We start from the raw sequence: 27,502 nt of genomic DNA, 5'->3' as shown, positions 1-27,502 counted from the left end.
GACGCGTTTGTTCAAATTTTACATGTTGAATCAGTGGATAATTTTGAGCAAGAGGAAACCAATTCATTAGTATAGCACTGCAGCAATTCAACGTCTCAGGACAGCCCAGTTCCAGGGGCATGCTCGGTGGACAAAGCCAACGAAGTAGTTTTGTAACACGCTGGCACACCTGTAACGCTGCAGGTAGTGTAGATCAGTTAGGTATAGATAAAGTTGCATACACATAACACACACAGCGCCTGTAGAGAACTAGTCACAATCAACTAGCAACCAAGATACCCGTAGAATAGAGTAATAGTAAATAGTTAATTAGAACTGCCTGTAGTGGTGAAATAATAGAAGTACTAACATACCTGTAGTATTAGCAAATTCAGCTGCAGTAATTGTAATATGATTGTAAAATTTAGGACCCACTGATGTAGTTACATCTACATCTACATCCATACTCCGCAAGCCACCTGACGTTGAGTGGCAGAGGGTACCCTGAGTACCTCTATCGGTTCTCCCTTCTGTTCCAGTCTCGTGTTGTTCGTGGAAAGAAGGATTGTCGGTATGCTTCTGTGTGGGCTCTAATCTCTCTGATTTTATCCTCATGGTCTCTTCGCGAGATATACGTAGGAGGGAGCAATATACTGCTTGACTCTTAGTTAGGTAGTGGGTTGACATGTATCATTATAGTTAACTTTGAATAAAGAATTTAAAAAAGAACTATAAAAAAAAACAGCATTGTCTCCCCTGTTCTGAGATTGGAGGAAATTTGTCTTCATGATTGGTCAGTTCGCCCCCTCCAAGGTTTCCAGCATCTGCATATTGTACAGAGAGACTGTACTGCACAATAACCGTGGGTTCGGTGTGGAGCGGTGGTAGGGTGAGTGGACTGCTGTGGCCTGTTTTGGGGTGGTGAACCACTGAGGGCTACTGCGGGACGAAGCCTCTCCATTGTTTCTAGGTTCCCGATTTCATACATACATATATAATTAGGCTTACGTATCTTCATGTTTTCAATGTGACAAAGTATTTTGTCTACCGCCCTATATACTGATCAGCCAGAAGATTATGACCAACGACTTAGAATCGATATAAACCCGTCCAAGTGATAGCAGCTCCACCTGGCGAGGAGTGACCGGTAGTCAGACGCACGCACGGTGCATGTAGTGTCAGTGAGCTTGCTGTCCGTGCTTAAATGCGAAAGGCGCGCGATCTATCTGAGTTTGACCGAGGGCAGACTGTGGTGGCCCGCAGGCGCGCCACCAGCATTCTGGAAACTGCACGACTTGTCGGGCGATCGACACCTGGCGAAAACCAGGTAAAACCACGTCCAGATGTCGTGGGGTTGGGTGGCCACTCCTCATTACAGATACCGGATGTCGTAGGCTAGGCACACATACACAACAGGACGGGGAGCGAACTGTGGCGGAACTAACATCAGTCTGTCTGAATACAAAGGGCACCGAACACTACCAACCGTGGGTCTCCGCAGCCGACCAGCCTTGCTTGTGCGAATGTTAACACCACGACATTGGCAACCACGGCTGAAATGGGCTCGTGACCATAGGCCATGGACGTTGGTGCAGTGCAGAGCGTTGCATGGTTTCACGATTATCGATACGTTCTTCATCATGCCGATGGGAGGACAGGAACCATCGTCTTCCAGAGAACAGCTCCTTGACACTTGTAATGTGGGCGGCCGAATTATGGTCTGGGGAACATTCACATGGGCATCTATGGGTCCAGTGGAGATCGTGTAGGACACCGTGACGGACAAGGAATATCGTACACTGGTCGCACGCCACGTATACCCCTCCATGACGATCGTGTTTCCCGACTCCAGTGACATTTTTCATCACGATAATGCACCATGTCACAAAGCCATGAACGTGATGGAGTGGTTCGAGGAACATAGTGACGAGTTCCAATTGATGTGCTGGCCACCCGAGTCTCCAGACCTGAAGGCTATCGAAGACATCTGGGATGTGACTGAACTTGGCGTCAGAGTGTAATGCCACTTCCTCGGACGAGAAATAAAAATCAAAAAAGGTCCCAATACCCCAAAGATTTCCCCGCAAGTCCCAAATTCCCAGAAAAGTGAATAAGCGAACGAAGTTCCATTTATCACTATTATTAGGACAATAACAAGTAATTAAATCAGGAATATAAGACTTGACAATTTAGCAGTCTACGAAATAAAGATTAAATTCCAGTAAAATTAAAATCAAAATCATAATAAATTGCAAAATTAGCATAAATTAACATTCGCAAAGTAGAACCAAAGATCCCAAACAATACTCCGTGCGAGTACTCTTTGGGAATCGTGAGTAATGACTAAGTATAATTCAATGCATTGTCACTACGTTACGTGAGTTAGCCGAAGCAGGTCATATATTTGAATGTTCGTACATGCTGGCGCGCTTAGATTGTTTTTGTGATTGAATAATTGCAATTTATTATGACGCAGTAATACGATCTTCTGACTTCAAATATCACAGCATTAGAATTCGGAGGACTTTTACCTACTACAGTAAAGTAAACTTTTAACTAGATAATTGAACTAAAGATTACTTAGACAGTGATTTAGGCAACGAACACTGATAGACAATTTTCATTCATAATAGCCAGTGTTTTATGGAACTTCAGTGATCGGTCCGAAGCAAATAATTTAAATCCCCCCAACACCTGGGAAAGTTTTCTTCTCAAGGTTCGGTTAGGAAGTGACTGATATTGTGCAATAAAACGCCCTCTCGTGTCAAGTCGTGCATTTGTGATTTAAAATTCTATCAAATTATTGACATGAAACTCCCGAGTAATAATTAGGCGCAGCGATAATATTTGAGTGTAGTGCTCGGCGCCTGTGTAGAATCTTTGACCTAAATAACAAGCCCACTATTACGATTTCTTAGATACTTGAAATTACGACCAACTTGCAGGGAATTTGTAGTGAATGTGACTGCATTGGTTTTATCATTAATATTTTATCATTAATCAGTTAAGGATCGATAACGAACGATTAATTACGATTCTTGGTGAAGTAAATATCTCACGCACGTCGACATTTCGGTTCAGCACTGTTACTTTGTGTAACGTCGTCTTCGTAACTTGATAACGATCTCAACACTCTACCGACTGTCGCCGAGTTTTAGCCGAGGCCAAGTACAAATCAAACCAAATCATCAAGAAGAAGAGCCGTTATAAGAGCTCACCGTTCCCCTCACTGAAATGTGGGAGAATTAGGTGACTTGTGTGTGCAGATGTGGTGCCAACTGCCTCAGCGACCCAGCTTCCAGGCCACGACGCGTTGCCACTGTTATCAGTGCCAAAGATGCACATTAGCTAAATGGTCATAACGTTCCGGTGTGGTTGTAAATGTTGATGTACATTACGTCTACTCAGAGGTTTCTTTTCAGTCTCGTTCCCTCAATAGTTTCGTTCCCACAGTAAAAACGTTAGAACTAGCAGCCGCTATACAAACTAGAGTTAATGAAAAATGTACAGTGATACGATCTGCGTTGCTCAAGGGAACTTCACGTGGTGCGATGAAGCGCCTTCAATACGCGCAGCTTCTGTACCTGGGCCCCCCACACGTCTTTGCGAACGGGCGCAACGTCCGCCTGATGCAAGCGGCCGTGCGCGCGCTGCGTTGTCCCTCCTTTGGCACGGCGACACACGCATTTCATTTTCCGGGGCGTGCCGGCGCTCCCCGCTTTAATCTCGGTCGGAAGGCCCGGCGTAATCACGGCGCCGGGTGGCGGAAGTCATCCTGCAGCGGCCGTGAACTCCCGCGGTCCGCTATCTGCCATCTCGGCCCTCCGATGCGTTCAATGGCGCCGCAGCGGCCGTCCGTCTGATAAACCGGGAGGTGGGGCGCGCCGGCCGCTTTGAGGCCGCCTCACAGGAATTCCGGATTCCGACAGCCGGCCGCAGCCGCCCGCTACCGGGAGCTCAGCGGCGTGGAGCTCCGGGGATCGTCCTCTCTCTCGGACGGCGGTGGTGCATCTGCTGCAACACTGTGTCCGAGTCCTGTTAGCTTCTTCCGAGCTATACAGGGTGCTTCATAATCCATGTTACACACCTCCACAGTAGAGGGGACATAGTAGATCAAGATTTACGTTAGCTTCTTTCGAATTACACAGGCTGTTTACAATCCATGCTACACACCTCTACAGTAGATGGGACATAGTGGATCAATATTTACGTTAGCTTCTTTCGAATTACACAGGGTGTTTCACAGTCCATGTTACACACCTCTACAGTAGATGGGACATAGTGGATCAAGATTTACGTTAACTTCTTTCGAGTTACGTAGGATGTTTCACAATCCACGTTACACACCTCTACAGTAGAGGGGACATAGTAGGTCAGAATTTACGTAGGAACCCATTTCCGGAAACGTCATCCAACGACTCTTCAGGTCGCCAAAGTCATAGGCACTGGGGCCAGTGAATGTAGTTATAAACACAGGGCAATTCCGTGGTGATGTTCTAAACTTTTTAGGATGATGGAGTAGGTAAGAGTCCCTGTACCGGAAACGAACGAGTCTAAAGTTGTAAGACGTGTATATTTCTATTGTCTGTTGTCAAACTACAATTTAAGAAAGATGTTTATATTTTATTAATAGGATTAAGTAAGAATAATTAATATTTGTCGTGGTGGAAATAGTTGTGGTAGCAGGGAATGTTTGCACCAAAATATTGTTGATATAATTTTAAAAAGGGCGGGAGAAACCGCGTACGGATATATTTTTAAATAAGATGGGGAGAGGCCGCGCATTGATACATTTTGTAATGGTAGCAGGGATTGTCTGCACCTGAAAGCATTGTTGGTAGGAGAGACCGCACTTTAGCGTTCGTAGGAAGTCAGTAGTAAGCGAGATGTGAAGCGAGTCGGTAGCAGGTCTGAAGCGAGAGGTTGAGAGGAGTAGTGTGCCTGCCAGCCACCAGCTATGATTTAAAGGAGATTATAAACAGATGTACTATTATCATAAGAGGAACTAATATTATTGAATTATTTTCTTTGCGAAACTCCAGACTACTTAAGGTATGTTTGCGCAATGCTAGTTGTAAGATTATTGTAAAAAGTAAGTCCAATTTGAACTTTTGTAAAATCATTTCATTACCAACAGTAAATATTTGAAGCGTTTTCAGAATATAATTAATTTTTGCCAGCAATGTTGCATTACTGATTATAATCCATAGCAAAGACCATCAACATAAAACTTTGCAAACATTTTATTGTTGTCAAGAAAAAGTGTAACTATGAATTACGTAACTTCCGTCAAATTAATTAAAGAATAACATCAGCTTTGGTAATAAAGAATAACGACAGCTTTGGTAATAAATACAGCCACGTATTATGACAGCCCACCAGCAGTTAACAGAGTATAGTAAACCAGAGTAAGTATATTCATGTCGCAGTTCGATGTAGCAGTCAAATGGCGATCCAGTAACAGTAAAAAAAAGGTAAGGAACAGTTTTGCGTTATTGCAGATAACGACTGAGGGCCACGACGACGACACATTCTATGTTTCGTCGAAATAATCAGAAAATCACTTTTAATAAGCAGTAATTAAAGTTGTATGCGAAGATTGAGAAAGAGAATTAATTTCAAAGGGAAGATTTCATTTGTTATTATCAAGCAAGAGATAGAAATCCTAAGGGAAGGTTACATAGGTTATTGTGTAAGGGACGGTTGCGTAACAAAAGAGGTATAGAGGGGACGGGAAGATTTCAAAGTCAGAAGCGAAACCCGCTCTGATACGTGTCACGGTGGAATACATTTACTGGTGCTGTCATTCCTAAGATTGTAGGGTGGATAACTTTCAGAGTTGGTAATAGGCGGCGAAACAAACAAGGGCTATAAAATGCAAAAATAGTTCTAATGGCTCTGAGCACTACGGGACTTAACATCTGACGTCATCAGTCCCCTAGACTTAGAACTAACTTAAACCTAACTAACCTAAGGACATCACACACATCCATGCCCGAGGCAGGATTCGAACCTGCGACCGTAGCAGCAGCGCGGTTCCGGACTGAAGCGCCTAGAACCGATCGGCCACAGCAGCCGGCTATAAAATGCATACCTTCAGAACTGTGGCCACTTGTTCAATAGAAAAGATTCGTTTCACAGTAGCGAAGATGAACAGCTGCTCATAGCTCCTCAGGTATGCGTTGTTAAGCCATGTTTAATGGACGTTTTTTTACATTCTTAAGGTTCATATTACCTCTTCTGAAAGTTGCCTACCGTACAGTCCTAGCAGCAACAGCATCAGTACATGTATACCATTGTCAGAGGTATGGGAACGGTTGCCGCTTATATAGACCCGTTCGTTTCCGGTTCATGGACACATACCTCAAATTGTTATACTGACCCTTCTCTATCATCCCTGAAAGTTTGTAACATACCACGAAACCATGTGTATATATACAAGTAAAGGTGCGGGCGCCATTGACGCTCTTTAGTGTTGTTCGATGATGTTTCCCGACATGGGTTCCTATGTAAAACATTATCTACAAAGTCCCCTCTAAACACCGTAGAGATCTGCAGCATGAATTCTGAAGCAGCCTGTATATACATACACATACATATCTACAAATCTGAGTGATTCTTGAGTTTCTCCCGGCGTATTTGATAATCAAAATATCCACGGGCAGCCATAGCGTACGGGTCTCCGTGCCGGCGCGTTCACAGGAGCTCAGTCCGTCAATTCACCTCGTGATGGCGACATGTTTGATCGCCGAAATATTGTGCCCGTTGGACACTATAGACCGGCAGTACACCCGTGGATATTTTGATTACAAATCTGAGATTTAGCGCTCTGCCAATGTCGAATTTATATTGTGAAAGTTCAGACGCTAATGTTTTAATATAACTACTGAAATCCTTTATACATCCTAACATCGATGTTGAAATGTCTTTTTGCGCTGTGGTTACAAATCTGACTCAGGCTCGCAGTACGTCCGTTACCTGAGTTATGATAAAAATTGTTATGAAATACTTCAAATGTATTCGAAGTTGCGAATGTGGACAGTGAAACAACAACAATGAAAACTTGTGCCAGGCTGGGACTCGGATTTGCCGGTTGTGACGAGCAGTCGACGTACGATTACGTTACCCATGAACACTTCAGAGCGACACGCGAACTTCTATGTGTCGTCAACCACGTGTCTACAAGCTGCACTCTTGTTTCCGTTACATATATTCCAGTACAGGGGAGACATTTAAATTGAAAGCCGCTTAGCCGGTGTCAGCAAATAAATACGATACTGCAGTGCCTTTGTTGTTCAAAAGTAAGATGCAAACTAAAAAAATTATAATCAAGTTGCGTGGCAGAACAAGTAAGTTGCGAGCTGCAATTACATCGTTTATATTTCCACAAAATAAGCTCGTCTTTGAGCAATCAGCACCAGAAGGTAGCCAGAAGACGAAACGCACCAAAATCTTAGGTCGCAACCTTGAACTCCCGAACTTTCACAAAACTCCACATGGAGGGAGCGACTCAATGCTGCTGACAATGTAAGGAACGAGTAAATCTTTCCACTCTATGCATGCAAATACACATTAGCAAACAAGAGATTGGTGCTAGCATGGGACAGTGACCCACTGATTGATAATCCTCTTATCGCCAAGAACTACTGTGGGGCAACGCATTCGATTGGAAAATTTTGGAACAAAGCCAACCGATTTTTTCACACTAGTCTTGCTGCCCCACGGGGCTACACTTCGACGTCCGTATAGCGTAGGCAAAATAATCATGCTCAATTATTCTCCGGTGACAGCAGTAGTGGCTCGGCAGTCATTGTCTCCAGTGAGCACAGGCGTCGGCGGCTGTCGACAAAAGCACAGGACGGCTCCAGTTCTGCGAAACTACTCAACTCCCCGGGATCGCTCACCTCTGCTGTTGAGACTCAGTGGTGCCAAGCAGAAACTTGAGATCGCTCCGGTAGCGCACCTTCCCAGTGAGAAATAATAAAAAAAAATCCTCCCAAGTTAACATTCCACGTACTACCTGCAAAATAACCATGGATGCTGGCAGAAAATGAAACAATATCACATTATGATAAGTGACAGTGGTATCACGTGAAACGTCTCTGTTAGATTCGTTTCATTTCTACTTCGTGCTGTCGCGCTCAGTTATTTGTAATTCAGTTTTGTACTTCGTGTCTTTTCCCATTCAGTGGCCCACAATTTCATTAAAGTATCCATTTTCCCAGTACCTAAATTTTGTGATCCCAAATTTTCTTTCTCTCTTTATCATCTGTATGAGTGAGTGACTAAGTGTGTATATTGAATTTGTCTTACATGTGGCAGCAGTACAGCATCTGGCTGTCTGCTGTGTAGCAACAGTGTAGACAACGCGGCCTTCTCGTCAAGGCAATTTTTTAATGGCTCTGATTCTTGTAATTACCGCAGCTAAAGTTAACGTTAATCTTTAGCAAAATTTCGTTTCCAAAGTGCACGTCCTAAGCTCTTACAGACAATGGTCATCAAAGTTCGTCAAAGAACTGACCCACACCAGATAGAAACTTAATGCACCATACATTATAAACTTAATTATTTGAAGTTTCTTACAATTCATCGAAGTAAAAAGCATAAAGTGTTCTGACATAGATATATCAGTGACAGGTTGTAAAATCACAAACGCGAACACCACACACAGAACAGTTACAATACCTGAAACTGACAAGCAGTTAACTTGGAACCTCAATGAGCCAAGTCACACTAAATAAAAAGCTATAGTGAGCTTTTTCGGATTCTCCAGTGTTCATCAACTCGTGAAATCCAGCGAGTGACTAAGAATTACAGCAAAACAGACTACATATATCTGAATATAACTGATTTGGAGCCCGCGACTACAAAACAAAGATAAAACCAATTTTAAACAGTAATGCGAAGCGCAAAATCTAGAAAGGTATGTTATAACACGTAATTTGCCGGCGTACCAAGTACCTTGATCAGTGAAAGCTTTTTTGAATGTTTACAGCACTTTAAATAAATGTACATAAGTGGCGAAACAACTACTAGTAAACGTAAACAATGCTATTAAACGTTTCTAAAGCTAATAACACAAAATTATAGAACCATACCGCTACGTATGACGACTGCACAGTGGCATTTTCTTCCGTGATGTTTGTTTATCTTGTTGCTGTGCTCGTAGCCTCCAGCGCTACACCGTAAAATTGATTGTTTGAGTTACTCTCAACGTTTCTCTCTCGTCAAAGAGTTTAAAAAGAAGCGCCTTTTCCTTGGGCTGCGTGTACTGAAAGCCTTTTGACGGCAGTTGTAACTGGCTGCAGTCTGCAAATAGCCCAGCGCGCCGGCTGTGGCGGCAACCCGCAGCACAAAAGGCAGCCGCCATCGCTTTTATCCTGGACAATCCACACACAGGTGCCGTCCGACGTAGACGAAGCGCCGCGTTCATTGGCTGAAATGCTTTCTGTTTTCGTTTACGTTGCTTGAGAACATAGTCAAGACTAACATTCTGTTGCTTCAGCGAAGCTGATATGTTGCATTTACGATCGACTCGACACGACATAACTGGGATGTACAAGTTGTGAGAAATAAGCATACTACAGTCAGTGTAATGCCAATAATCATCAGTTACAGTAATTATATGAGATTTTTTCCTCTTGATATATATTAATTTTGTAAAATGGTTGCATGGAAGTTACAATATCGCGACAATAGCCACGTATCGGCCAAAGCCCAAAGTCATGTATAAACAGCATCGCCGCTGTGCGCTGCGTTGAGAGTAAAGAAAATTATCATCTTTCGTTATTGGTCGACTAATTTCCAATTTCATTAATGCGCAGTCACATCAACTAGAAACCTCATACGTTGAAGTATTTTCCTTTTCCTTTTCTTTTCCTTTTTTCACTTACTTCATCAGTTTAAAGTCATAGGTTTAATAGCTCGCCCGGTTAGCCGTACCATCTAACTCACTGCCTTCCGGGCGGGAAGGAGCGCCTGGTCCCCGCCACAAATCCACCCGGCCGATTAATATCGAGGTCCGGTATGCCGGCCACCCTGTGGATGGCTTTTAAAGCGGTTTTCCATCTTCCTCGACGAATGCGGGTTGGTTCCCCTTAATCCGGCTCAGTTACACTATGTCGGCGATTGCTGCGCAAACACTGTCTTCACGTACGCGTACACCATAATTATTCTACCACGCAAACATTTGGGGTTACACTCGTCTGGTGTGAGACGTTCCCGGGGAGGTCCACTGGGGCCGAAATGCACAATAACCCTGAGTTCGGTGTGAGACGGCGGTTGGGTGGGTGGACTGCTGTAGCCTGTTGTGGGGTTGTGAAACACTGAGGGCTACGTCGGCGATGAAGCCTCTCCGTCATTTCTAGGCCCCAGTTCCATACAATACAATAGGTTTAATTCAACTAAAAATGTGGAATTCCTGAAAAGAACTCCAAAAATAATAATACACACTGTAACTAAACTGCACAGTTTTCTAGTTACACATTCTACAAAATATTTTTAACTGGTGTGAACACCACAGAATGACTTAGATTTATTAATTTCGCTATCTTTCTACAATTAGTTCCACCTCCAAAATCAGAAAATATCTTGAAATAAGTCTTGAATGGTGTGTAGCTTCGTATAATTGATGCAAAAATGGGGCTATGAATCAAATGACGACTTTTTAAGAAGTTGCTGAGGATTTCGATGTTTCTAACAATAGTTTTGATTATGACTGACTGTGAATTTATATTTTTAACCGTTCTATTATAAATCCGAAATCGTGGGAATCGATATATAGTGTTGTTTCATAATTTTCCTGACACATAATGTAACGTCTAGCAACCCGCGAAAATTGTAAGGCGAAACGTTTTTGTCGAACTGTGTCACAACACAATATCCTAATTTTGGGATAAATGATTATATTCCTTGAACGCATATACAAAGACTGAGTTACATAACTTGTCTCTGTTGTTGAACAACCATATTCACATCTACAAAATGCAGAGGGAAACGGTTATCAGTATGGGAAAGGTCAGTGGCCAGAACACAAGATACGGAAAAAATTAAATTGTTTTGAACAGGATAATGTAACGTAACTCTTATTGTAACAGGTATCACAAAACCAGCTGTGAGACTTTAACAAAATCTGAAAGTATGTAAAAATAAGAAGTACCTCAAATAGCGGAGAGCGTAATGTACGGAACAACTTGATAGGTGAAGGAGTAAAAACTTTGCACTACAGTGTTAACCCCCCTCCCCCCCCCCCCAAAAAAAATGACTGCAGACATCAGAGTTCGCAAATTACATAATGTAATCACAATTTTCTCAAAATTGATGAAGTGAATTAAGGAAATTTAGATTTCTTGCAGGCGAACAAGTAAATAGGCCAAACCACAAAGGCAGTTCGTTTCAGCCGGCAGAGGTCGTTCAAAACAGCACAGCACATCTTCGCTTACTGTTGCCAACTCCCAGGTGGGTGCCGTCACATACGAAACTTCGATGGCCCATGGGGACACGATTCTCACTGTTAGGTGTAGGTCTATTCCAACCTTGATATCCATTCTACGTAGATGCTTATTACCCAGATCAGGGGAAAACAGCGATTGTTCAAAGTAAATCATCAAGTATATTAAAAACAAAATTCCCTCAAGTGCACAGATCTTTTTACTGAAGACTTCAATGTTTTATAATAATTCGAGCAATCCTCCCCCATCCCCTTTTGGTATAATGCACAAAATTTCCATATTACAGACGACGTCCAAAAAACTAATTTTTCGTTCAAGTATGACTCCCAAATAGTGTAAAACCGCGTCTCAAATGTGTTTCCCTTTTGGCCAATATAATGCCACAGTTACTACACTCTGGAACTGGGAAACGTACGACTCTTTGGACCGATTTTTCTCCTTACAAGAAATTACAGAGTCCTTTTGGTTTGGAACATTATCTTATATTTGATGCTCGCAGCACCTATTGTGGAGAGAATAATTTTTTTAGGTCTCTATACGTATAAAGTGTTGAGATGGTTCAAATGGCTCTGAGTACTATGGGACTTACTTTCTGAGGTTATCAGTCCCCTAGAACATAGAACTACCTAAACCGAACTAATCTAAGGACATCACGCCCATCCATGCCCGAGACAGGATTCGAACCTGCAACCGTAGCGGTTTCGCAGTTCCAGACTGTAGCTCCTAGAACCGCTCGGCCACCCTGGTCGGCCTTATAAAGTGTCTTTGCGAACGTAGCAAGTTGCGGCTCATACACCAAGTTGGAACCATTTTTGACATTTAGATACAGAGCAGCTGGCCTAGCTCCTGAGGATGAGAAGGCATCTTTCTAACAGCTATGGTCTTTCGAGCATCCCCTCCGCCACTTCAGGATCCGACTATCTCCGTTCGAGTGGGTCCTTTACTCAGCTGACTAAACACATTGGCTGTAGCTAACATAACTTTGAGTGAGACGAGAACGGCCACAATGACACGCAGCTGCCAGCTGCCATACACACACCCCGACCCTTCCACCTGGTCGGCCAAACAGCACAGTCTTCCACAGCACCGCGGCGTGCCCTTGAAGGGCGTCCTGGTGCCGCTTTTGGCGCGCTCCTCGCATGCTCCGGCGATCACTGGAAATAGCACCGACCCGGCCCGTCTTTTCACGGAAGTGCAGTGATTGATGAGGCTGCCTGGCGCCCATTCGCGGCCTCCAGCGGAGGGGAATTGGGGGGGGGGGGGGGATGGGAGGACAATGCCAGATGCGGCCCAGCAGGCGGCGCCCGCTACACCTGCCGTCTAGATAGCGCTCTGCGCATCGACTATTATTCCACCAAGGTCTGTATTGTTTGTACAAATAATGAGGGGAGGTGCACCACGCTACCGTGTAAACAATACTCACAATGAAATCACTCATCTCCGTACCTATGACCGCTTAAAGGTACTGGGGCAGTTGTGCTCTACCGAGAGGTCATGCCTTAGATAAACTCCGGCAGTTTTCCATCAAGAATCTTGAATAAAAACTTAGAGAAAGAACTCTATCGGTCCTGCCGGCTGAGTTGGCTGAGCGGTTCTAGGCGCTTCAGTCTCGAACCGCACGACCGCTACCGTCGCAGGTTCGAATCCTGCCTCGGGCATGGATGTGTGTGATGTCCTTAGATTAGTTAGGAGACTGATGACCTCAGAAGTTGAGTCCCAAAGTGCTCAGAGCCATTTGAACCATTTTTTAACTCTATTGATCCCCCCCGCAGCTCCTCAGAGTATATCCAAATACACATCCTTAAATTCTACACCTGCATCTACATTTAGGGAAGACTGTTGCATCTGGAGGATAGGGTACCTAAGAACACACGATGATCCAAGGCCATTGTTTCAGTCTACTCTCACTAATTTTAGAGCCACAGGAAGGAACACGCAATACAGACCGCCATAAGCAGTTTTCGGCGTATTATCCTTTTTGTTGTTTTGAGACATGCAGCTGTGTTTGTGCAGTGTTCGTTAATATTATGTTGTGGTCCTGAGTCCAGAGACTGGTTTGATGCAGCTCTCCATGCTGCTCTATCCTCTACAAGCTTCTTCATCTCCAAGTAACTGCTACAATCTACATCCTTCCGAATCTGCTTAGTGTATTCATCCCTTGGTCTCCCTCTGCGATTTTTACCCTCCTCGCTGCCCTCCAATACTACATTGGCGATCCCTTGATGCCGCAGAACATGTCCTACCAACCGATCCCTTCTATTCGATTTGTGTCACAAATTGCTCTTGTCCCCAATTCCAATCAGTACCTCCTCCATATTTACGTGATCTACCCATCTAATGTCCAACATTCTTCTGTAGCACCACATTTCGAAAGCTTCTATTCCCTTCTTGTCTAAACTATTTATCTGATTTTATCCATTATAAATGGTTTTTGAAAGACTGCGGCTGTAGATACAATAAGTTTGTTTATAAATAAATAAATCTTCTGCTACCAGTCACGATTTTTTGTTTATTTTACTATTCGTACGACGCGTTTCGAGAAATAATTCCCATTTTCAAGTGCGTTTATTTTTCGGTGTGTACTAAGCCATTTCTTTTGATGTTGTCAGTGTGTGTGAGTCTGCTTCATTTTGTTGACTTTTACTGCAAAACACAAGAAACGCGATTTTTAGTTGGGTATCAATTCTTTTTGTAGGTTAGTGGCTAAAATTTAGAACAATTTGTACTTACAGTTTTCTAATGGTCCATTTGTATAGAGTCTCACACACACTTAACACCCATCTTGCCACCAACAGCGCTCAGCAGACCGGACGATCACCCAGCCAAGTGTTAACCCAACCCAACAGCGCTTAACTTCCGTAATCCGACGGGAACCGGGTTCTACCACTGCGGGAAGGCCGTTGGTAAGCAGGCATTATTAGTGTATCTCTAATAAGCCTGGCTTGAAAATGAACTTGGTAGTTCCAAGCCCATTCACAAATGGAACAGGGAAGGGAGAAAAATTTATTAGCCACCTGAATAAAATGCAACTGTGATGGAATTACAATAAAGAATTCGTAACACAATTGTTAGACCGACTCTTGAGTTTTGGTCGTCAGTCTGAGACTTTACGAGGTTGGATTCATAGGAAAGGTAGTCAAGATGGAACGCGATCGTTTAGACAAAGCGCGAGCGTTACGAAAATAGTCAACAGACGCCAATGGCAGACGCTACAGAAGAGGCGTAGTTTACTGATGACATTTCGAAACACTATGTTCCGGGAAGAATCGAGCAACATATTACTTTCTCCCATTTACAACCTCACAAAAAGCAAATTACAGTATACGGAGCGTTGTAGCCAGTCAGTCTTCCCAAGCCCATTCACGAATGGAACAGGGAAGGGAGAAAACTTTATTAGTACGAGAAGTACCCTCCACCACATACCGTATAGTGAAGTTGTGAAATGTATATGTAGATGCAGAGGCCGCATTAAAAATTTCTCGAGCTGACGTGTACAATGATGGCCACCTCAGCAACTACCTACGACTTGAAACTAAACTGTGTGTCGGGCCGGAACTCGAAACTTTCGCCTTTCGTGGGCAAGTGCTTAACCGATATTACTATCTAAACACGACTCTCGACCTGCTCTCCCAGATTCAAGTCCGCCAATCCTCACCTCCCTACCTTCCATACTTTACAGAAAATTTCCTGCATACCTCACGGGACTAGCGCTCCTTTCTTCCAGGAGTGATAGTCTTTCAAGGTATGCAGATGTTCGCCTTTGTAGCTGCGCGACCAGTGCTGCCGATTTGCTAACCGAAGGAGCCCTGGTTCGGTTTCCGGCCGGATCAAAGATTTTCTTCGCTCGGGGACTGCGTTTATTTTATCGTTATGATTAGCGTTTCACTGTTGTGACAGCTGTATGGACGCGTCCCGGAACAAAGGCTGTACTAAAAACTGCGCCCACGGAATGTGCGACCATTTAAATTTTTGCCCAGAAAGGGTCGAGGAAGGATCCGCTCATGCTCGGCAGGTAGAAGAGCTGAGGGACGCAATCTGGAGGTTTCCGAGCTCGCATTTTCAAGCCATACTATACAGAACACTGGGAACTGAGAAACTCAGTGTTTGCATTGACACTTATCTACAAGAAATTGATACACGTTGCAAAACCATTGTACGTGTATGAAATGCTGTTTCAGATCCTAGTCATTTGATTGACAATCCGGAAACGAAACTTCCCACGACTGCACAAAAATCAGTTGACAATTACCGAGAGATTCCTGCAGACGGTATCCTTTCACAAATTTCACGACTAAAATTTTTCCCGAAATTGTTACCAACTTTATTTTGGCGCTAAGATTTGTGTTTCGATAGCGTTATGTAAGAGAATTCTTTTTTCCAGAAGTCAAATTTATTAAGAATTATCTTCGGTCCGCTATGAGTGAAGTACGACTGTCTAATTTAGTAGTTAGTCAATAAAAATGAGCTACCAAAAGATATCGATATTGATGAGGCTGTTTCGAAATTTGCAGCTGAAAAAAGGAAGAAATTCTAAGCTACGTGCTAGCCACTTGTCACTAATGAGAACTTCGGTTACTTGTTCTGACTCCTTAATAACCAATTAAACTGTGTGTGTTTCTTTTAATGCGTTGTACTTATTCGTTTTCATCCACAAAAACTGTTTACGAAGTTGTTAACATTATACTTTGGTTACTTAGTCACGCACACAAATGTGTTTTATACTTTTGTGTGGTTGAAAAGTTGAGGGGGGCGGGAGGGGGTGACAAATTAAGTCTTCCCCGGTTACCAAACCACCTACCGATACCACTGCGTTTACGTCAGAATGAATGGTCGTTGAGATTTCCATATCGGAACTATTATCACAGAATCACCCAAGTTGCAAGACGTCAACTCTATGAAAGCTAGGTCGGTAAAAATGCTGTTTGGTCAGACGGGTGGTAGCTTCAGTGGTAGAGAAGATCTATCGGGCGCAGTTCGGCCGTGTCTGAGTAGCAGGCAGTTCAGAGTAATTATGACGGTCGTAGGCAGGTAAGCCGTGACACAAAAGTAACAGGTACTGGACGCAGATTTCACACGTTTCTGGTTGGGCGAAAATTTCACTGGGCGCAGTTTTCAGAGATTCGAAAAAACTGTGCAGGTGAAGTTTGGGAGGTAGGAGATGAGATTGTCAAGAAGTTTCAGATCAGCACACAGTCTACTGCATAGTGGACTCGCTCTCTCTCTCTCTCTCTCTCTCTCTCTCTCTCTATCTACTTATCTATCTATCTATCTATCTATCTATCTGTCTGTCTCTCTCTGGCTCACACGGCCATTTGTACGTATTTCGTCAAAACATTCATGCAATGTAGCCGAAGTACAACATGGTCTGTAACACAAAAGCAGAACATAATTACCGTCAAATACCTTTACGAAGTCCACTATCATTTTCCTCGGTGAATTACTAGAGTTCTGTTGTGCTGAAATTTCTGCTTCACAAAAAGGCTAGTTAACGTTCAGTGCTTGTCAAAGTATTTTTCTTCTCTCCGTTCGCCTCTCCATTCCGTAGTTGCTGCTAGCATCTCTTCAACGAAAAGTGATTTCTTGTTCCTTCTGTCGGAAAACAAGATAAAAGCGCCTAAATCGTGACGCCGGCCGTTAAGAATTCCGGCTGGTCCGCGCGCGCTTTTCATCCCACCGGAGGCCTCTTTTTTTTCCCACGTAAATTATTTTCCCTCGGCCGGCCAGAACGGGGCGTTTCCACGCGCGCACCCGGGCCTCGTCCGCTCTCCAGCGGCGGCTGACGTGAAGAGCGGCGAGTTCTGGCATCATTAGCTCCGACAAAGCCCACTCGAATCTGAATGGCCGCGCCGAAAACAGCCGGCGTAAACCCGGACCTGGGGAAGAGCAAAGAAGAGTGGATGGCAGCGGGTGGAAGCATTCGTTCCGCGCCACCGCCCCCGAATAAAACGCCTAGCCGCTCCATCCCCCTCCACGACCCCCTTTTATCCTTCTGGCTTGCCAGAGCTCTCCGTTAGGCCGACTGCAGCGCCTCCCTCCCACGGGTGCGGTAACGTGGCGTAACTCGGGTGTTTAGTCAACTGGGCCAGCGCACAGGTAGCAAGCCGGCAGTAGGGGAGGGGGGCGGTAGGAAGGGGGGTAAAGACGGCGCCCCGCGGTGCGAGGCAACACAAGTCACCGGGGGGTGCGGCTTCTGCGGACAATAGCGGACCCTACACAGGGCTACACATGTCTCCGAGAGCGTCCATCGGGGCAACCCCGCCCGTCCAAAGCAGAGCCCGGCTCCTGAGTTATGAAGGGGCGCGGAGACAGAGCTCGGCGTTACCCAGAATGCAGCGCCCACCCTACGCCCGTACAGTAATGTGGCGCGGAGGTGACAACCATTGATTTATAGATTGCTTTCAGGTCGCGTCGGTTTAGTGTACCATATTGTACAATATGGAATGTCGATACAATGACGGTAACCAGGCGCTAGACTACGCGATAAACTACCGGGGGCTCTGTGAATGGAATACGCCGGTACGCTGAAATAAATCACGAACTACAAAGAATAGGCCCTCCTGGATTTCCATTCCTCTCATATCCTGCTCTTTAAGAGCTGTCCTCCGGAATCTACGTGGTGCTATATATACAACAGACTCTTTTACAGTATATCTCAGCAGTGTCGAGGTCATTCGTGGTTAAACATCCACTTTTGTGACGAAAAAAAGCAGTAAATCTTTTCTCATTGATACTCGACGGAGAATGTATTACATGAGAACCAGTACCACGTTTCCCCAAAGGCCGCACTCCGTAGATAACGAAGCGTGATTCGTCCGTATTTTAATTGAGAAACGGGTCAGAATGACAGTGTTTTTAAAAATAAAACACCTTACTGCGAACTCACATTGCAAGTAACCCCATTTCTCCACAAAATCTCCCACTCAGTAGTGATGGGACAACCGAATGCTTGTAACAAATGGTTCAAATGGCTCTGAGCACTATAGAACTTACCATCTGAGGTCATCAGTCCCTTAGAACTTAGAACTACTTAAACCTAACTAACCTAAGGACATCACACACATCCATGCCCGAGGCAGGATTCGAACCTGCGACCGTAGCAGTCGCACGGTTCCGGACTGCGCGCCTAGAACCTAGTTCTAAGTTCTAGGGGACCGATGACCACAGCAGTTGAGTCCCATAGTGCTCAGAGCCATTTTTTTCCCTAACAACCGACTGAATCGATTGTTTTCACTTTGTTGTTCCCATCGCCACTTGTCAGCCAGCATGGACTTCGTTCATCTCTACAGGAGCTTCCTAATTCCGACCTGCATGTAGCTTTGATGTGCCGTGCGCATTCACCCTTGACAACGAAACTTTGGATTCACGCAGGTACTCCTTCATAGGACAAATAGGTTACCAATAACTTGGAGCTACCTAGGAACTGTGGGTACTGCAGCAGCTCAAAGCCAAAACTGCGAACCCACTGCATCGTTTGCCCAGCTGCATGAATGCGCTCATTTTCCAGAAACAAATCATACGTTTGGAAAGCATCCCTCCCTCTCAGTGTTGACTTCCGGTTTTCAGATCTCGCGGTAACCGCCATTAATCCCTGTTCGACCTTTAGGAGTGTAATAAATTGTGGTGTCACCGCCAGACACCACACTTGCTAGGTGGTAGCCTTTAAATCGGCCGCGGTCCGATAGTATACGTCGGACCCGCGTGTCGCCACTATCAGTGATTGCAGACCGAGCGCCGCCACACGGCAGGTCTAGAGAGACTTCCTAGCACTCGCCCCAGTTGTACAGCCGACTTCCCTAGCGATGGTTCACTGACTTCTACGCTCTCATTTGCCGAGACGATAGTTAGCATAGCCTTCAGCTACGTCATTTGCTACGACCTTAGCAAGGCGCCATTATCAGTTATTATTGATACTGTCAATCATGTAATGTCAAGAGCGACGTTCGTCATTAATGCATTAAAGTTAAGTATTCCACCAGCTACGTTCATTGTTTTTTAATTCTAATTTCCTTGCCCTGTTCCAGACCTCACGCCAGCCTGCGTGAGCTAAATCGCATGCCTTTCGGCCTCCTCTAGTAACACGGTGTTGGCTCTCCTGCCAACCGCAACATAAATCACAACTGGACCTCTCAAGCCCCCAAAACTATCAAGTTATCTGACCAAATTTTGCTTTTTTTCGCCGTATGTTGCCCTGTCGCTTACCCTGGGTCAAAGTGGCGGAAACATGTACCACCAGTGGTTACTTTTCAGCTGAGAAAGTCTTCTCCTTCTTCACAATGTCTTAAATGTGATTTCGGCATTTCCAAACTTTCCTGTTTATGTTTAACTATCTGCAAGGTACTCAGCGAGATTCACAGACAATTCCAAGTGCTGCACCCTGCCCAACGCTCAACCCATGCGCTACATTATCACTTCCGCACAGCTGTCATTACGAATATTTTCTCAGGTCTCTCGGTGTCCCTGTCAACTGTCGCGGTGGATGTTCTATCCGAAGGCTCTTTTTCGCAGGCAGATACACAACCACTTTTAAAGCGATTGTTTCATTATCATCACCATCATCATCATAATTTAAGACTGATTATGCCTTTCAGCGTTCAGTCTGGAGCATAGCCCCTTATAAAATTCCTCCATGATTCTCTATTCAGTGCTAACATTGGTGCCTCTTCTGACGTTAAACCTATTACTTCAAAATCATTCTTAACCGAATCCAGGTACCTTCTCCTTGGTCTGCCCCGACTCCTCCTACCCTCTACTGCTGAACCCATGAGTCTCTTGGGTAACCTTGCTCCTCCCATGCGTGTAACATGACCCCACCATCTAAGCCTGTTCGCCCTGCATGCTACATCTATAGAGTTCATTCCCAGTTTTTCTTTGATTTCCTCATTCTGCACACCCTCCAGCCATTGTTCCCACCTACTAGTACCTGCAATCATCCTAGCTACTTTCATATCCGTAACCTCAACCTTGTTGATAAGGTAACCTGAATCCACCCAGCTTTCGCTCCCATACAACAAAGTTGGTCGAAAGATTGAACGGTGCACAAATAACTTAGTCTTGGTACTGACTTCCTTCTTGCAGAAGAGAGTAGATTGTAGCTGAGCGCTCACTGCATTAGCTTTGCTACACCTCGCTTCCAGTTCATTCACTATGTTGCCATCCTGTGAGAATATGCTTCCTAAGTACTTGAAACCGTCCACCTGTTCTAACTTTGTTCCTCCTATTTGGCACTCAATCCGTTTTTTTTTTTTTTTTTTTTTTTTTTTTTTTTTTTTTTTTTTTTTTTTTTTTTTTGCCACTGACATTACTTTCGTTTTGGAGATGCTAATCTTCATACCACAGCCCTTACATTTCTGATCTAGCTCTGAAATATTACTTTGCAAACTTTCAATCGAATTTGCCATCACAACTAAGTCATCCGCATATGCAAGACTGCTTATTTTGTGTTCACATATCTTGATCTCACCCAGCCACTCTATTGTTTTCAACATATGATCCATAAATAATATGAACAACAGTGGAGACAGGTTGCAGCATTGTCTTACCCCTGAAACTACTCTGAACCATGAACTCAATTTACCGTCAATTCTAAGTGCTGCCTGACTATCCATGTAAAGACCTTTAATTGCTTGCAAAAGTTTCCCTCCTATTCCATAATCTTGTAGAACGGACAATAACTTCCTCCTAGGAACCCGGTCATATGCCTTTTCTAGATCTATAAAGCATAGATACAATTCCCTGTTCCACTCATTACAGTTCTCCGTTATTTGCCGTAAGCTACCTTAGTCCGTTCTGAGTACAGCATACAAATCACTCCCCTGGGCTTTTCGGCGGGGCACGCAATAAAATGCTCAGAAACCTCTACGATTAGACACAGATGACGCACAGGAACAACAATGAAGTTAAGGCATAGCATTGTTCAGTTTGCCCTAGTATAATCGTTACACCTTTATAGGCCCATTGACTGCAGTCATTAACATTATAAATTTCCAAAAAAAAAATCGGAAAACGAAACATTCACTGTGGACACGGAAGAAAAGTCTAAGCTACTGACAGCATATTTTGAAATGACATTGAACTGTGAAAAATCCGACCAAACAACAGGAATTCCGTGATAATATTCCAAATGAAAATTCAAGACCACCGATTGTCGATACGATTAGAAGATACATCAAATATTTGAAGTACAAGGAAGCCCCAGGTGAAGATGGCCTCACAGCAGACGTCCTTAACAAAAGCTCTTCTGGGTATAGCCGGCCGGGGTGGCCGAGCGGTTCTAGACGCTACAGTCTGGAACCGCGCGACCGCTACGGCCGCAGGTTCGACTCCTGCCTCGGACATGGATGTATGTGATGTCTTTAGGTTAGTTAGGTTTAAGTAGTCCTAGCAGTTAAGTCCCATAGTGCTCAGAACCATTTGAACCTTTTTTTTTTCCTCTGGGCATATTAAATCCTCAGTCAGATAAACAAATTGGAGACTATACAGCTGGGTTTTGAAGTAGAGTATCCCGTCCGCAGTATATTCTAATCCTTAACCGAAATCGTAGTTTTTGGATATTTGCTAGACTTTAGTAGCGAGAAGGTACAACTGTTTGGACTTTGATCTCGCACTAAGCGAAACAAAGTAATTTAATTATAACACTGTTTCTTTAAATAATTTTGTGCGATTACTGGAACGGTTCCCTTAGAAATGTTGAGACCTGTTTCGTTTCGTACGAGTTTCCGTCCCGTATCCAGTGTGTGTGCTTTCGGCCAGTAAAAATCTCATATTTATTCTTCCTGTTCTTCCCTCTCGCACAGTTTGTCAAGTCCGACGCTCCAGTCTGTGCTATACCGGTACCGCTGTATTGATTTTGAAATAACCTTTCAGTCGGCATCAATAATTCTGGCGTAAATTGCTTTTCAGTGTTTACAGTGTGCTGCTGCGTACAAACCAGGGGTGGTAATTTCGTTCCGTCTGGTGGTATGTTTATGTTTTCATCACTTCCTTCTTCTGCCTTTAGAACCGCGTACTCTGTGTCTCGAACTATTTCACGTAATAAGCACCTAATGTACTTGAAAAAGGAAAATTCCACGCGTATACGTAATCTCCTGCTAAAAGTTTGTATTGAGAACCACGAGAAGTTCTCTTCGGCACTACTAATTGAGAAAAACGTGTTGCAAATCTTGACACACGAGCACAGCAAACTTTAGAAAGATTTCGCGGTATTACGACTACCTAAGTAACGCACCAACGAATTTTATGATTGGTCATATTATCGAAGCCACAACAAGATTTATATACCTCATCATTGTGCTTTTCAAACTCGTAATGTATAGATCTTTATTTTACTAGTCTCCCAGCAATAACATATCACCCTTAACGAATCCCCATAAAACTGCTCGTAGATTTACAACAACAATTTTAATCACTGTAGCTGCTTTCCGAATCATAGATTCAATGTTTAAGAGCACTCTCAGGAACAAAAGAACTGGAGGTCGATCTCCGATGTGCTAATATCCCTATCTGTCACTAATCACTTCTTTCCCTTCTGGCACTGCTTTCAACGTGAAAAATATCGAGTTGCACAGTGGTTTGGAGTGCTCGTTGAACTGTAGTCCTCCTGTAACTGGCATTTTAAACGTCCAAGGAAGACAAAGGCGTGAAACCTTCAACTTGATTATGCTTAGTAAGGCACTTTGGTGTTCGAACTAAACTTAGGACTGAAGACAGCTTGAACATTTTTTTTCGCCTTTCCAATCACTGTGGACTTGTTTTAATCTGTATATATGGTTCTCGGGCGATGTCATAGTGAAAACTCCAGAATATTTCGTCAGCGCAACTGGCCGACATCTTCAGGTGCGACGAAACACACTGCTAAGGCAGGTCCAGGGCCCCCTATTTATGTCAGGAGGCCCTGGTCCTGCCTTAGCAGCTATTTATGTCAGGGGGCCCTGGTCCTGCCTTAGCACCACTTCCAAATCTGCAACAATGTGTTGTGTCGGTGGATAGACCGCGCTCTACTTACTTTTGTAATATTAGTCCTGGAGAGCGCTGTAAGCTACTTATCAGCACGTGTTTCAGAGGGTCGTGAATAATTCATTGCCTTCTTGCAGACGACTGGTCCGGACGCGTTTTCACTTACTGTGTATTATGCAGTACCTGCCATTATCGCTAATTTAAACATTCAGTGCTAGTAGTGTTTCCTCCGAGATACTGGCAACATCTCGCCGTATCCGTTGCTTCCCCCTCTCCTCCCCCCGCCTCCATCCCTACCTCCTTCCCCCTCCACCACTGCTCCCGAGCTGAGGCGACCCCTTTTCCGCCACTGAGCAGCAAGCAATTTCCAGACAGCAGTTAGTGATTTATATAAACAACTTCCTTCAGACTGAAAAATAGAAAGCTTTTACATTGCTTTAGTTTTTATAAACTGCGTATAGCCTATGTATGCATTTTCTTGAAACTAGGCGTGGTTACGCATGTTTCGTGTGATGAAAGATATGTACATAATACCCAACCGCAGTACAATTTACGAATAAGGTAAACATTTCCGTCAGAATTTTTGTAAAGTAGTATTTTTAGTCTCAGTTGTTAAGTGCCACACTACAAATGGAAAGACCTGCAGTTCGATCACAGGTCGTTTTTATGTTCTGTTTGCGTCCACCTTTCGCTCGGTACAATTCTAGCAATGATTTGCTAGTATGAATAATGCCACGAGGCGTTGCAATTCTACTTTGAAGAGTAGTTCCACATAGCCAGCTGGTTATTGGTAGCTGGACTTGAGGCCATTATCATCCCTAGGACGGAATTTGTGTGTCCTGACGGTCTACGTGTAGAGTAGATCACCTGCTCCGTATTTACCTAGAAGTGGGAGAACGCCCCGTATCGACCTACATGTAGGAAAACGCCTAAAAACATATCCATACTGGCCACTCACCGGTCCTCTTCGTTAATCTTCGAGGCGGTAGGATGTGAGGAAGGCTCAGCACTCCCTATGCCAGGAGCGGCGCGATAACGCGCTCGGTTATCTGGACAGGTTAGCCTATTGTCTATATTATTCATAAAACAAAGCGCTTCGCTTCACTGGAGTTGCAGAAAAGGCGGAGCCGGCCGCTGTGGCCGAGGGGTTCTAGGCGCTTCAGTACGGAACCGAGCTGCGGCTACGGTCGCAGGTTCGAATACTGCCTCGGGCATGGATGTGTGTGATGTCCTTAGATTAGTTAGGTTTAAGTAGTTCTTAATCTAAGGGACTGACGACCTCAGATGTTTAGTTCCATAGTGCTCAGAACCATTTGAACCATCTGAGAAAAGGGGGAAGGTGTTGGAGGAAGAGGAGGCCGTCTTGGAAAGGACGTGAGATTGAAAAACGACTTGCGTAGGGGAGGGAGGGTTGGGAGCAACGACACTTGACATGACGAGGGAAAAAATCTCTTGAAACGGGAAGGATTGGTAGGTCTGAGGCCGAATTTAGATATCAGATCTGGGGGAGGCGGTTAAAGTCTGGCACAGGGTGTGGAAAGCATGTAGGTGTAAAGTTGCGGACATGAAGTGTTGGTACAAGCGTGGTGGAATACAAGGATAAAAATCAGGGATGAAACAGCAGGATTGTTTGTGTCAAGATTGCGAGAAGTGCAGACGACATTGATACAGGACACAACTTGTCGGATTACAGATTTTTAATTGGAGTGATACAGACCTTAAGTTCGGCTGATAAGTAGCTTTGGTGTACTGTGCTTTTTCTGGATGCTCGTTCGGTGCGGTTTCCGTGTTAGTTTAATTCCTGTATTTCAGTGTGTTGGCTCATCCGATAGGCCGGCCGCTGTGGCCGAGCGATTTTTGGCGCAATGCTGCTACGGTCGCAGTTTCGAATTCTGCCTTGGGCATGGATGTGTGTGATGTCCTTTGGTTAGTTAGATTTAAGTAGTTCTAAGCCTAGGGGACCGATGACCTCAGATGTTAAGTCCCATACTGCTTAGACCCATTTGAACCATTTTGAGCTCATCCGAGAGGTTGGTGATGTAGACGCCATGGAAGGCGTAAATTACATGTCGTTCTTTCTACAATTATTGCTTCTCTTGGAAGGATCGATTATGAAAAGCTCCTGTTTGCAACAAGAGGTACATGGTTTGAAACGGAATTGCAAGCATGATTAGGATTTCTGGAATGTGGGTTTTAGGGCTAGGCAAGCGGCATCTTCAGCGATCTGGAAGAGATAGGATTCAGGCATATAGGAAGCGCAGAGGATGTACAAGAGTGGAGAAAAGTTAGAGCCCGGAGGCGCAGCTGAGATGGGCTGAAAACAATGGTTCAATTGGCTCTGAGCACTAAGGGACTTAACATCTGGAGGAGGAGGAGGATCTAAGTGTTTAACGTCCCGTCGACGACGAGGTCATTAGAGACGGAGCACAAGCTCGGGTGAGGGAAGGATGAGGAAGGAAATGGGCCGTGCCCTTTCAAAGGAACCGTCCTGGCATTTGCCTGAAGCGATAAGGAAATCACGGAAAACCAAAATCAGGATGGCCGGAGACGGGATTGAACCGTCGTCCACCCGAATGCGAGTCCAGTGTGCCTTAACATCTGAAGTCATCAGTCTCCTAGAACTTAGAACTAGTTAAACCTAACTAGCCTAAGGATATCACACACATCCATGCCCAAGGCAGAATTCGAACCTGCGACTGTAGCGGCCGCTCGGTTCCAAACTGAAGCGCCTAGAACCGCTCGGCCACAACGGCCGGCCAATGGGCTGAAAGATACGGGAACTGGTGTTATTGAAAGTTAAATGGGACAGGCGGTTGTGAAACATTGGTTGAGATTACGAACATTTTAACTAAGTTCATTTCGAATTTGAGAATACGAGTTGAACCTAACTAACCTAAGGATATCACACACATCCATGCCCAAGGCAGAATTCGAACCTGCGACTGTAGCGGCCGCGCGGTTCCAAACTGAAGCGCCTAGAACCGCTCGGCCACAATGGCCGGCCAATGGGCTGAAAGATACGGGAACTGGTGTTATTTATAGTTAAATGGGACAGGCGGTTGTGAAACATTGGTTGAAATTACGAATATTTTAACTAAGTTCATTTCGAATTTGAGAATACGTTGGAACTACTGCGTCAGCTCGTTGAGTACAGTTTTGGAGGCTGATGTGAGGGTCCAGCTGGCGGTTCTTCCGCCCTCTCGCGTCACGTCGCAAGTGTCCGCTCAGATTGATCAGCGTATATAGGCCAGCGCGGCTCCGCCTGTTCGTCTGCGCGCATGCGCAGCAGACACGACGCATAAATCACTCTGGCCTTCTGAGGCGCTGCCTCTTGCTGTCACGTATCCAGGTCAGGCGGGTTGTAAACGTTTACCTCCGGCGACGTCATAACTCGGACTTTGCTGGAAAACGGTTCTTCCAGAGCACGTTCCTGGCCCAACTCAAAGTATCTATCCTTTAATATGTCCTCGTTTTGTGGCCCTTCAACGCTGCATTTCTATGCGTGTCATAAAATTCTTCTCACTTACACTCTCAACATCGTCTACGAACGAAATTCAAACCTTGTTCTTCTCCAAGGCAAAGAAATCCGTCCCGTCGTGGGTACATCCTACCAATTGCAATTCCGCACCATCCATAAAACCTCATCAGGGCTCTCTGTTCCCTTCCCGCTCCATCTTTCTCTACCCCTTTTCCCCTCCCTCCTGTTCTTTTCCTATCCCTTTTGCCACACTTGTACTACTGCCTATCGACACCACCAACTACTTCTCTCTTCTTGTCTACCTAACACGCACTCCGTCCCTGTGGATATTACCCTCCCGTCTCCCACACTTACGAGTATACCCATGCCGTCCTACCATACTAAAAGCTTTAGCTTTATCCCTTCAACAACAGTCCTTTCTTTCTCAGGGCAGACCCTTCAGTCCTCAGTGACAATGCACTCCTTAATTTTTAACATTTTAGCTTTTACATAGTGTTTTAAATGTACTTTTAATTTGTTCTTATTATTTTGTTTTAACTTGCACGTTTCCTGTTTTTTTTTAATTTATTTAAAAAAGGAGGAAAATCAAGTGGTTCAAATGGCTCTGAGCACTATGGGACTTAACATCGGACGTCATCAGTCT

The 27,502-nt window shown here is 44.5% G+C and overlaps 1 protein-coding gene across 1 annotated transcript in view; it reads left to right on the top strand.

Annotated features, from left to right (window-relative positions):
• Positions 1-27,502, top strand: part of LOC126284025 (roundabout homolog 2-like) — a 1,608,695-nt gene that overhangs the window by 539,432 nt on the left and 1,041,761 nt on the right. The window lies entirely within an intron of this gene.

This window comes from Schistocerca gregaria, chromosome 1, assembly GCF_023897955.1.
Source record: "Schistocerca gregaria isolate iqSchGreg1 chromosome 1, iqSchGreg1.2, whole genome shotgun sequence".
Taxonomy (NCBI): domain Eukaryota; kingdom Metazoa; phylum Arthropoda; class Insecta; order Orthoptera; family Acrididae; genus Schistocerca; species Schistocerca gregaria.
This window is presented reverse-complemented; position numbering and strand designations above follow the sequence as displayed.